The 12,638-nt window shown below is 44.6% G+C and overlaps 1 protein-coding gene and 1 pseudogene across 8 annotated transcripts in view; one reads left to right on the top strand and one right to left on the bottom strand.

The window, feature by feature from the left end:
- The window catches only part of MPRIP (myosin phosphatase Rho interacting protein), a 137,299-nt gene that overhangs the window by 17,951 nt on the left and 106,710 nt on the right, over positions 1–12,638 (top strand). The gene's annotated exons all lie outside the window — the stretch shown is intronic.
- LOC105856329 (NADH dehydrogenase [ubiquinone] 1 alpha subcomplex subunit 5 pseudogene) lies at positions 8,525–8,952 on the bottom strand (annotated as a pseudogene).

Raw genomic sequence — 12,638 nt, 5'->3', positions numbered from 1 at the left:
AGCTTTTAGGCCATGTTGGTGCAGAGCTGAGTAAAGGGGTTCCCTAGCTCCATATACTCTTGTCCTGCCAGGAATGACTAAGACTTTCCACTTTGTAAGCCACTCAGCCAGGATCATATCCGAAGTCACATGTACATGTCAGACATGTACCTTCCCCTGCTTTAAGTGGTATCTGGTAAGTGCTATATAGTAGCATTTATTTTACAAAAATAGTAAAACCCCCCAAAACTTGCTCATGATCCCAACAGTCTGCACGATAGCTGTTTGCTCACCAACTCCTAATCTTCATCCATCTTTACATATGCTATAAACAGATGCATTTTCATGTTTTACCCATGTCTGGTCTCTGTCACTAGACCTCCAGCCCCTCGAGGGAGTGACAGTATTTGCCTCATGTTTTTTATCTCCAGGGCCTTGAGTGGTGCCAGCTTTAGAGCTGCTGCTGGGGAAATTATGAACACTTCCAGAGGGTGCCGGCCACCCAGGAGACCGTGGGTGAAGCTTTAAGGGTCTGTGCAGGAGTGCTATCATGATTCCATGGTGTGCGTGTGTCCCGGGGGCTCTTGGAACCTCATACTTTTTGGTAGGGAATGGCTATGTAGTGTTTTAGGGTGGGCTCTTAGGTGTCCATGTTCACATAGCCATTTCCCTGTTGGGCATTGAGTCCTTCCCACAGTATGAGCGGGAGTGTTTGCTTTTCTCTGTTATTTCTTTGGACTCAGTCTCTGGCCGTGGGCTTGCTGGGTCAGGAGCATGGAAGCACCGTGGTTCTTGCTGTGCATGGCCACGTCGTGGCTGTCTGAGAGTGCGCCAGCTGTCCCCTAGCATGGTGCATGCCGTGGCATGCCTGGAGGCAGGGATTCAGTGAAGGGAGCATATAGTGGGAGTTCAGCGTGCCAATGTCCCCTCAGTGCCGGGCGCTGACCAGCATCACCCTGGTGATCTGGGAGCTCCGTGTGTGGAAGTGAGAAGCAGAAGCACAGCCCTGGCTGGCTGGGTCTTGGCTGGGAGGGCCTTGCCAGCGGTGCTCAGAGCTAGAAGTGTACCCATTACTCATTCACCTATTTGTCTAGTAAGTGGGCGAGGAGGATTCTTGTGCCCAGTGAGGGGTGGGTTGTCAGACAAAGGACACAGTGGGTTTGGGCTGAGCAGTGGGACCTGGACAGCTAGTGCCGTGGGCTGGGAGGCTGGGATGGAGTTTTCTCACTGCAGGGGGTGTCAGTGATGTGGAGAGGCTTTGCAAGAAGGGGAGGCAGTAGTGAGCTGGTCTGATGGCACAGCAGCCACGGTGTACACTCAGGAAACAGCTTTGAGTCATTTACTGTACTTGAAAGGGTATGGGACTTTGAGGGCTGCATGTGGGATAGTGAGTCACCATATTCTAGGGAGTAGAAGATGTTTGTATGTGGGAGGTGAGGTTTGGAAGGTCAGGGCCATCAGGATGGTGGGACAGTGTTGGGCTGGGAGAGGGAGACCTACATGTCTGCATCGATGGTTTTGGGTGCTGCCCTCTTCAGTGCTGTATTGCACAATGTGTCTGACAGCCTTTCTGCAGCCCACAGCCTCTGAGGGCAGGTGAGTCCAAGGGAACAGGAAACCTGAGTTAACTACCTCTCAGGAATCCTGTCACCAACTGCTCCTTCCTGTTCTTGCAGCCAAAGATGGGCCATATGGTCCTGAGCCCAGTGTGTAATGTGGGCTGGTTATGATGGGGTGGCTGTGTCCAGAGGCCTGTGTGTATCTGGGAAGTGTCATTGTGGCAGCTTGACAATGCTGTGTGAAGCAGCCCAGGATGTTTGCTCCCGGCCCTGGCCTGCCCACATTGCCTGAGCTGACAAGAGTTGGGCCCTTCCTGATATAACGCAGATCTACCCAAGCATGGTAAGGGGAAGGGGGAGGAAGAAGCTCGCTGTGGTCAAGTAGGCAGGCCTGAGAGAGGGGTGCGTCTGTGTGTGTGCGTGCTGCATATTGTCTCCAGGGGAAGCTTCTGGAGAGGCCAGTGGAGCACATGCAGTGAGCTCAGAGCCTTGGCAGGCTGGCATTGCTGGGGAGGGCACTGGGGCCATCAGCCACACACCCCTGAGGACTGGCTGCAGAAGCCACCATGGCTAGAGCCTCTGGGCTCTGGGGCTGTGGCAAGTCCTCCTTCTAGTGTCATACACCTGTGTGGGGGGTGGGTGGAAGAGAGCTCTTGGGAAGTCACAGGTTTTGTGTGTATGTTTTTTATTAAGCTTTTTATGTTGGGATAATTGCAGTTCCCCTGCAGTTGTAAGAAATCACACAGAGAGATCCTGTGCACCCTTTACCCAGTGTCCCTGATGGTAGCCCTCAGCACTGGTGGGCACCACAGCCAGGATGCTGATGTCCGTGCAGGAAGTGTCTGGCCTCTCCATCGCCACAGCGTCCCGCACAGCTGTGCCTCCTGCCCTCCCGCCATCCCCTCCTGCACCATTTCTACAAATCTGACCTTTCAAGGTTATGTACGTGGCATTGTACAGTGTGTAGCCTTTTGTGGTCAGCTTTTTTCACTCATGATATTCTCTGGAGATTCACCCAGGCTGTTGTGCAGGTCACTAGTTTGTGCCTTTTTGTTGCTGACCAGTATTTGTGGCTGCACCACAATTTAACTCTTCACTGCTGGAGGACATCTGGGTTGTTTCCAGGTCTTTGGCTGTTTTTATTAATAAAGCTGCTATAATCATTCATACATAGTTTTTTGTGTGAATCTGTGTTTTCATTTCTCTGGAGTAGATATTTAGGAGTGCAGTTCCTGGGTCATATGGTAGTTGCATGTTTAGTTATTTTAGCCATTCTGATAGTAGAATAATATCTCATGTGATTTTAATTTGTATTTCCCTAATGGCTAATGATGTTTAAACACCTTTTCATGAGCTTATTTGCCATCTGTTATCTTTTTTTTTTTTTTTTGAGACAGTCTCTCACTCTGCCCGTGGCGTCAGCCTAGCTCACAGCAATCTCAAACTCCTGGGTGCAAGTGATCCTCCTGCCTCAGCCTCCTGAGTAGCTGGGACTACAGGCATGCACCACCACGCCTGGCTAATTTTTTCTATATATGTTTAGTTGGCCAGCTAATTTCTTTCTGTTTTTTTTTAGTAGAGACGAGGTCTTGCTGTTGTTTAGGCTGGTCTCGAACTCCTGAGCTCAAATGATCTGCCTGTTTCGGCCTCCCAGAGTGCTAGGATTACAGGCATGAGCCACCACACCTGGCCCCATCTGTTATCTTTTATGAAATGTCTTTTATCTTTAGTTCATGTTCTAATTGGATTATTTGGTTTTGTACTGAGTTGTGAGAAGCCTTTATATATTCTAGATACTAGTCCTTTCTCAGATTAAGCAGTTTGCAAATATTTTATTCTACTCTGTGGCTTGTCTTGTCATCCTCCTAACAGGGCCTTTTAGCAAAAGTTCTTTTTTTTTTCTTTTTTTAAGAGGTGGGGTCCTGCTGTGTTGCCCAAGCTGAACTTGAATTCCTGGGCTCAAGCAATCCTTCCACCTCAGATGCCTGAGTAGCTGGGTCTGCAGGGCATGTACCACCATGCCTGGCTTAAAAGTTTTTAATTTTAATGAAGTACAATTTATGAATTTAAATTGGTGTTCCATTTTGCAATGATTTTTGTATAAAAATTTTTGTGTTGGCCGGGCGTGGTGGCTCACGCCTGTAATCCTAGCACTTTGGGAGGCCGAGGCAGGCAGATTGCTCAAGGTCAGGAGTCCGAAACCAGCCTGAGCAAGACCCCGTCTCAAAAATAGAAAGAAATTAATTGGCCAACTAAAAATATATATACAAAAAATTAGCCGGGCATGGTGGCACATGCCTGTAGTCCCAGCTACTTGGGAGGCTGAGGCAGAAGGATTGCTGAGCCCAGGAGATTGAGGTTGCTGTGAGCTAGGCTGATGCCACTCACTCTAGCCTGGGCAACAAAGCGAGACTCTGTCTCAAAAAAAAAAAAAAAATTTTGTGTTAGCTTAAGGGTTTTTTTTCCTTTTTGCCTGTGTATGAACAATGAACAATTGCTCTAGCACCATTTGTTGAAAGGCCGTCTTTCCTCCATTAAATTCCTTTTGCACCTTTGTCAAAAATTAAGTCGAGCATATTTATGTGGGTTTATTGGTAGGTTCTTTATTCTGTCCCATTGATTTATGTGTCTAACCTCTCACTAATACTACACAGTCTTGATTACTGTGGATATCTAATAAGTCTTGTAATTGGGTAGGTAGATTATTTTCTCTTTATTCCTTTTTATTTTTTATTTTTTTTGAGACAGAGTCTCATTCTGTTGCCCAGGCTAGAGTGCCGTAGCGTCACCCTAGCTCACAGCAAACTCAAACTCCTGGGCTCAAGCAATCCTGCTGCCTTAGCCTCCCTAGTAGCTGGGATTACAGGCACGTGTGCCACCATGCCTGGCTAATTTTTTCTATATATTTTTAGTTGGCCAATTCATTTCTTTTTTTTTTTTTGAGACAGAGTCTCACTTTGTCGCCCAGGCTAGAGTGAGTGCCATGGCGTCAGCCTAGCTCACAGCAACCTCAAACTCCTGGGCTCAAAGCGATCCTTCTGCCTCAGCCTCCCGAGTGGCTGGGACTACAGGCATGCGCCACCATGCCTGGTTTATTTTTTCTCTATATATTAGTTGGCCAATTAATTTCTATTTATAGTAGAGACGGGGTCTCGCTCTTGCTCAGGCTGGTTTCGAACTCCTGACCTTGAGCAGTCCTCCCGCCTTGGCTTCCCAGAGTGCTAGGATTATAGGCGTGAGCCACCTCGACCAGCCAATGCCTATTTTTAATAGAGACTGGGGTCTCACTCTTGCTCGGGCTAGTCTCGAACTCCTCAGGTTAAATTATGTGCCCTCCTTGGCCTCCCAGAGTGCTAGGATTATAGGCGTGAGGCACCACACCTGGCCCATATTCCTTTTTAATTAAAAAACTATTCTAGTTAATTAGCCTTTCCATATAAATTTTAGAATAATCTTGTCTACATCTATTTACAAAAAATCTTGTTGGGATTTTGATATGTGTATATCAGGTTTGGGAGAATTGATATCTTAGAATCTTCTAGTCCATGAACACAGTTTGTATCTCCATTTATGTAGATCTTTTTTGATTTATTTAATCAGCATTGTGTAGCATTCAGTATGTAAGTCCTGTACATGTTTGGCTAAATTTCTACCTGTTTCATTTTGGGGGAGCAATTGTAGATGGCATTGTATTTTTAATTTTGGTGTCCACATGTTCATTGCTAGTATATAGGGATATAATTGGTTTTTGTGTGCTTATCTTATATACTATAACCTTGTTGAACTCAATAGATCTAGTTTGTGTTTTTTTTTTTTTGTAGATTTTCTATATAAATAGCTGTATCACCTGTAAACATTTTATTTCCACCTTTTTGATCTGTATTCCTTTTATTTCCTTTTCTTGCCTGGTTGCACTGGCTAGAAATTCTAGCACTAAAGAGTTCTAAGATTGGACATCATTGCCTAGTTCCTGATCTTAGGGGGAAAGCATTCAGACTTTCACCATTGTAATGTTAGCTGGAGGTTTTTTGTATAATTTTGTCAAGCTGAAGTTCTCCTCTGTTCCTACTTTTCTGATAGGTTTTTAAAAAGAATGAATGGGTGCTGGGTTTTGTCAAATGCTTTTTCTGTGTAAGTTGAAATGGTCATGTGGTTTTAACTTCTTTAGCCTATTAATATTATGGGTTATATTGTTGATTTTTGAATGTTAAACCAGCATCCCTAGAATAAATCCCACTTGGTCATGGTGTGTAATTCTATTAACTATATTTTGCTGAATTCTGTTTGCTAATATTTTATTGATTTTTGCATCTATAGTAGTCCCCCTCATTCATGAGGAATACATTCCAAAATCCCCAATGGATTTTTTTTTTTTTTTTTGAGACAGAGTCTCGCTTTGTTGTACAGGCTCGAGTGAGTGCCGTGGCGTCAGCCTAGCTCACAGCAACCTCAAACTCCTGGGCTCAAGTGATCCTCCTGCCTCAGCCTCCCAAGTAGCTGGGACTACAGTCATGCGCCACCATGCCCGGCTAATTTTTTTCTATATATATTAGTTGGCCAATTAATTTCTTTCTATTTATAGTAGAGACAGGGTCTCGCTCTTGCTCAGGCTGGTTTCAAACTCCTGACCTCGAGCAATCCGCCCGCCTTGGCCTCCCAGAGTGCTAGGATTATAGGCGTGAGCCACCACGCCCAGCCCCCAATGGATTCTTGTAACCATGGATGGTACCAAAACCAATTGCTATTAATCAAGACATGTTTCTGTTCATGTCTTCCATCCACAAATTTAAATGCCTAAGTACCTACCATGCGCTGTGGCTGTAATTTTTGCAGTTTGAGGTGTGACAGCAAAACTAGCACAACATTTCTTTTTCCTTCTTCACAATTTCATGAATAGAAGATTTGTTCTTATTGTAGATCTTAGCAACCTAAGCATATGATTTTTTTTCTTTCCTTACTAAGTTGAGACCTTTCTTTCACCTTTTCACTTAAAGGAAGCACTTTATGGCTTCTTTTTGTCATGTCTGAGTTGCCAGCATTACTACTGTAGCACTTTGGGGCCAATACTAAGTGAAATAAGGGTGACTTGAATGAACACCAGCACCCACACTGCAACAGGGGGTCTGACAACTCAGACAGCTGCTAAGTTCCTGGTGGGGGGCTGGGTAGACTGTATACTGGACAAAGGGCCATTTCACATCTTGAGTGGGACAGAGCAGGACAGTGTGAGATTTTATCACACTACTGAGAGTGGCATGCAACTTAAAACTTACGAATTGTTTATTTCTGGAATTTTCCATTTAGTATTTTCAAGCCATGATTGATTGCAGGTAATTGAAACTGAAAAACAAAATGGTGGGTAAGGGAGGATTACTGTATATTATCTCTGTTAGTCTATAGTCCCCACCTTGTCTTATTTTTGTCTTGTTTTTGGTATCAGGGTAATACTAGCTTCATAAAACTAATTGGAAAGTGTTTCTTCTTATTTTCTCAAAAATATTATGTAGAATCAGTATTAATTATTTAAACATTTGGTAGAATTCTCCAGTAAAACTGGGCCTAGAGATTTCTTTTTCGTGAGTTTTAAAATCACCTATTCAATTTCCTTAATAGTTATAAGGTCATTCAGATTATCTGTGTTTTTTTTAGTGAAATGGGTCCATTTCATCTAAGTTGTGAAATCAGTGTTTGGGAAATTGTTCATAGTATTCCTTGTTAACCTTCTGAGATCTGTGGGATCTCTAGTGATGGCCCAGGTTTTATTTCTGATACTGTTAATTTGTGCTTTCTTTTTTTGTCAGTTTTGCCAGAAATTTGTCAATTTTATTATGTTTTCAAAGACTCAGCTCTTTGTTATATTGATTTGTTTTTCTGTTTTGATTTCATTGATTTCTACTTTTATATTTATTATTTACTCCTTTTTTTCTTGTTTGGGGTATATTTTGAACTTCTTTTTCTAGGTTCTTGCTATGGGAGCTTAAATTACTGATTTGAGACCTTTCCTCTTTTCTAATATAAGCATTTTAGTGCTATACAGTTCTTTCTCCATACTGTTTTAGTTGTGTTCCACAAATTTTGATACATTCTATTGTATTTCCTTTTTAAGTTTTATTTTTAAATTAAAATGATATTTATTATGGATTTGGTAATCAGTATATAATTATATATTTAAATTTTACTTTATAAACTTAAGATCATAGCCAAAGATGTTAGCCATAATTTCAAATTTTAGCACCAGCTACTTTTGCTATTTTATCACAATTGAAAATATTTACTTTTACTATTTTACTTCAAACAGTGACCTATAAATTTGTTTGGACAATAATAATTAAGTACCTTTTCTCTTTTTCAGGATAATAAAAAAATTAAATGACATATTGAAAATAGTAATAGAGCTATTTCACTTTTTCATTATGTCCTTTGTACTGAACATCTATAGGAATTTTTCTAATTCATTTTCAAGTCTTCCCACAACTTCTCTGTTCAAAGAAATACCATCTTTGAAATAACCTGTGTGACTACTTCACAATTCAAAAACTGATTCATGAGACCTTATTACCCATAATCACTATTTTTTTTTTTTTTTTTTTTGAGACAGAGTCTCGCTTTGTTGTCCAGGCTAGAGTGAGTGCCGTGGCGTCAGCCTAGCTCACAGCAACCTCAAACTCCTGGGCTCCAGTGATCCTTCTGCCTCAGCCTCCCGAGTAGCTGGGACTACAGGCATGCGCCACCATGCCCGGCTAATTTTTTTTTATATATATATCAGTTGGCCAATTAATTTCTTTCTATTTATAGTAGAGACGGGGTCTCGCTCTTGCTCAGGCTGGTTTTGAACTCCTGACCTTGAGCAATCCGCCCGCCTCGGCCTCCCAAGAGCTAGGATTACAGGCGTGAGCCACAGCGCCCGGCCCATAATCACTATTTTTAACAAGTCTCTTAAATATATTCTGTATCAGTTTCTTGATAATGTCAATAATTTAGACACATTTCACATATAACACATTTAATTGTATCAATTTCCCATTAACCCGTTAAAGTCATTTAATGATGATTATAACGGCCATTTCCACTGATTGGCAGGAGGCTCTTCCACTAACGGCTCCCATGGTTTCCACTGCATCATTTTTCTTGCCAGACTTAGTTCACTTTCAGCCTGAAGAATCACCTCTTCTATTTGGCCACACTGAAGTTGATCTTCTAATTTTTTAACATCCGGTTCCGCTTTAACCATAGCCAGCTTCTCATTTGTAATCTGTTCTGTATACTTTCCATATGCTGCATTTTTAGGGATTTGCTCAAGAACATCAAGAATCTTTGTATACAATATTCTTAGCCTCTCGTGTGGAGTGTCACATACGGCTAATCCCACAAGGCCAGTAGTCTTCTTCAGCACACCCGCCATGACGGCGCCGACGAACCGGCCAAGTTTTTTTTTAAATTTTAAAAATTTCTCCTGAGTTTTCCTCTTCGACCTGTGGATTATTTAGAAGCATGTTGGTTATAACGCTTCTAAGTGTTTGGAGATTTTCCTATTTTCTTTTTCTTATTAATGTCAAGATTGGTGTCATTGTGGTTGGAGAACACATTCTGTATGATTTCAGTTGTTTTAATGTATTAAGGTTTTGTTTTATGGTCCAGTATATAATATATCTTGGTATGTGTTCTGTGTGCACTCAAAAAGAACATATTTTCTGCTGTTGGGAGTTTTTCGTCATGCCCATTTGTGTTTCCAAGTTGCCAGCTTCTCCTAATACCTGGTCTGGGATAATGAGACAAAAAGAAAGCTCAGATCCTGAGGTACCTGGCCCATCTGCCTTCTTCTTTCCATCTTTAAGAGTCTTTTCATGTTTGTCTTTTCTGTTGATATTCAGGGTTTTAACTTCTATTTAGCAGGAGACGTAGGGAAAACCACATCTGTCCCATCTTCTAGAAAGCAGAAGTTTCAGGTCACAGTTTCTGAAAGAGCTTTGGGTTGAAGAGTACACCCAGACCACCAGCAGCCTCTCTCCAGAGACCATCCAGAAGTGCAGCCTCTGGCTTATGTAGGTCGAGAGGAAGGCCTAGTGTAATTGGAATGGAAATAGCTCTCCAGTGGTAACTTTTATATGAGATCTGGAGCTGTGTGCTTCCTCTGGGATGGCCTGCCTAGGAAAGGGTTCCTCTTGCACAGGGCTGCTTGAAACAGGACTCAGGCCCCATTCTCTGGGTCCTTGCAGTCCAGCTCAGATCCGTTGTCAGTGTTAACAGATACTTCCTTCTCCCGCCTCCCTCCAGAACTCGCAGCCATCCACCCAGAGGCATACCACTCAGAGCTTCCAGAGCGCTCCCCTGCCAGCCTCCTCTGGGCTCTGTGTTTTATCATCTGAGTTTTATGTCATTGTAAGGCTTTTGGGAAGAGAATGCCTTAGGGCCTGTAGGGGTACCACCCCAGGGAGCAGGGGAGGTGTGCTAGGGAGTCTCTTATCTTTGGGTGCTTTTGGGCTTACAGATGTGTGGTCTGCTGTGGTAGGGGATGGGGGTAGGATGGAGCAGAAACGTCATTTTTAGATAGTCCAAGACACAGTGGGAGAAGCAGCAGGTCTTCCTGGGAGGCCTTTCCCTCACCTGGGGGACAAAGACAGGACCTAGGTTATCCAAGGAGAAGGAAGCTCAGAGGGCATCACGCACCCAGAGCTTCCTGCTGGGCGCTTTCCTCCCCACCCTCTGCACATTCACATGAGGATGGAGGATGCAGCTGGAGCTGGGCCAACTCCATCTCTGCCTTCTTGGAGTTGGGGGGATGTGTCAAAGCAGTGTAATTACATGATGAAATCATGGGTATAAATTAGTTCTGCAGTGTGTCATTATCATAATGACAGAGGTGAGTCACTAGAGATTGACCGAGTTGGGTTAGGACAGCTGCCTTGAGCTTCTCAGTGGAGACCTGAGGGATGGGAGAGAGGGTCAGGTTGGGGGAGCTGGAGAGGCGGTGATGTGGCTGGTGGGGCCTGGTCCTTCCTTGGCTCTCTGGACTCGTGGATTAGGTCTGGGTAATGGCATGGTGTGGCCTGTCCTGCCTTTGCGCCCATGCTTCAGCTGTGCCCTTGCCTGGAGGGTCCTCTGCTTGATGGGGCGTTGTTGCCTGCCCCCAGCCTGCTCCTCCTCCCAGAGCCTTTGTTTCTTGCCCGTGCCATCCGTCTGCCTGGCCCGGCTACCTGGACCAGTCCCTTCTGGGGTAGTGGGTGCTAGGGAGTCGCAGCCCAGCAAGGTGGCTATTGAAGGCTACCTGGTGCACAGACACAGGGCCGTGCACACAGGCTTGAGCAGATGCTTGCTGACATGCTGGGTTGAGGCTGTGGCCTGAGTTCTGAGGGATTGTATGCCAGTCTGCCCCTTCTGGGAAAGGCCAGAAAAATGTGGCCAGTAATGTGGCCTCACCCAAAGCCCTGCAGCTAGGCTAGGAAGACGGTGCACAGTCAAGCTAGAGGTGGTGAGACTGCCTTGTGGACTAGCCTCTGGCGTCACAGGTGGCTGCCTGCAGGGTGGCAAGAGGCTGTGTGGGAATCACTGGGCCAGATATGTTTTCCTGTACCATACATGTGCCTGGTTGAAGTCCACTTAGAGTGTACTCCTGGAGTGGTGTGTGGAGAGTCTGAGCTCGCCTGCCCGAGGCCTAGCTAGATGCAGCTGGTGTCTCCAGAGGAAACAGACCCTGCTCCTCTTGCTTCTGCCTTCCCAGGTGGGACTTTATTCCATGCACCCCTTGGCCCTCCTGAGCCATATCCTTGGGGCCAGTGCCCACTCCCATTTCATCTAAGTGAGTCTGTCTTGTCCTTCCCACAGCCTGGCCCCTACCCTGGGCACATAGCACCTCCTACCTGCTCTGGTCATGAGGAAAGCCACTGCTTCCCAGGGGCCTTGAGGACCCTGCAGAAAGAAGCTGAGTAAAGAGAGGGTTCTTGGTTTAGCCTGGAGGCTGTGTGGCCTCTGGCAAGTGACCTGCCCTCTCTGAATCACAGAGTCCACAGCTACCAAATGAGGTGGCAGGGCCTCCCAGTTTGGAGAGTGTTCAATAAAAAGCATGTTATAATCCCTGAGGCTTATCCAGATCAGTCTATATGTAAGCGGCAGTCAGAGGTTTGGTTTTAATGTGTGTGACTGTCCTCCGAAGGGTAGTGGGTAGACAAGCCTGGTTGTGCCTTTCCCGACCTCTCTTCCCCAGAGGGGAGGTGCAGCCAGAGTGGCTGGCTCAGCCTTGCTGCCACGCGCAGCTTCTACGCAGTGTCTTGGGAGCGGGGTCTCTGGATGGTCAGTCTAACAATGCCTGGCATCTGTTGAGAACTTAGAGGCCAGACGCTGTGATCAGTGTTCTTAATTGAGATATAATTCACATACCATTACATTCACCCTCCTAAAGTGTGCCTTTCAGTGGAATTTAGCATATTTACAATGTTGTACAACCTTCTCCATCATTTAATTCCAGAACATTTTCATTACCCCCAAAAGAAACCCTGTACCTATTAGCTGTTACTCCCATCCCTCCTCCCCATAGTCCCTGGCAATCACTCATATGCTTTCTGTTATATTTTATATAAGTGGAGTTCTATAATATGTGGGCTTTTGTGTCTGGCTTCTGTCAGTTAGAATGTTTTTGAGGTTCCATCCGTATTGTAGCCAAGGACTTCATTCCTTTTTATGGCTGCATAATGTTCCATTGTGTGGATAGATCAGACATCGTTCATCCAATCATCTGTTGATGGATATTTAGGTGGTTACCACCTTTTGGCGATTATGAACTCATTGATTATGAACAATACTGCTGTGAATGCTCATGTACAAGCTTGTATTGGGGCACCTGTTTTCAGTTTTCTTGGGTGTATCTACCAGGAGTGGGATAGCTGGGCCTTATGGTGACTCTACATTGAACCATTTCAGGAACTACCAGACTGTTTTCCAAAGTGGCAGCACTGTTTTGCATTCCTGTATGGGGCTTTACTTGTATTATTTCATCAATCTGTACATAAATTTTATGAGGTATAGATAGAATTGTTATCACCCCCACTATTCAGAGAGTTTCTTGCCCATGGCCGCACAGCTGGTCAGCTGATGATTCTTTGGCCA

This window comes from Microcebus murinus, chromosome 18, assembly GCF_040939455.1.
Source record: "Microcebus murinus isolate Inina chromosome 18, M.murinus_Inina_mat1.0, whole genome shotgun sequence".
Lineage (NCBI taxonomy): Eukaryota > Metazoa > Chordata > Mammalia > Primates > Cheirogaleidae > Microcebus > Microcebus murinus.
Note: the sequence above shows the minus strand (reverse complement) of the source record. Positions and strands in the feature narration are given on the sequence as shown.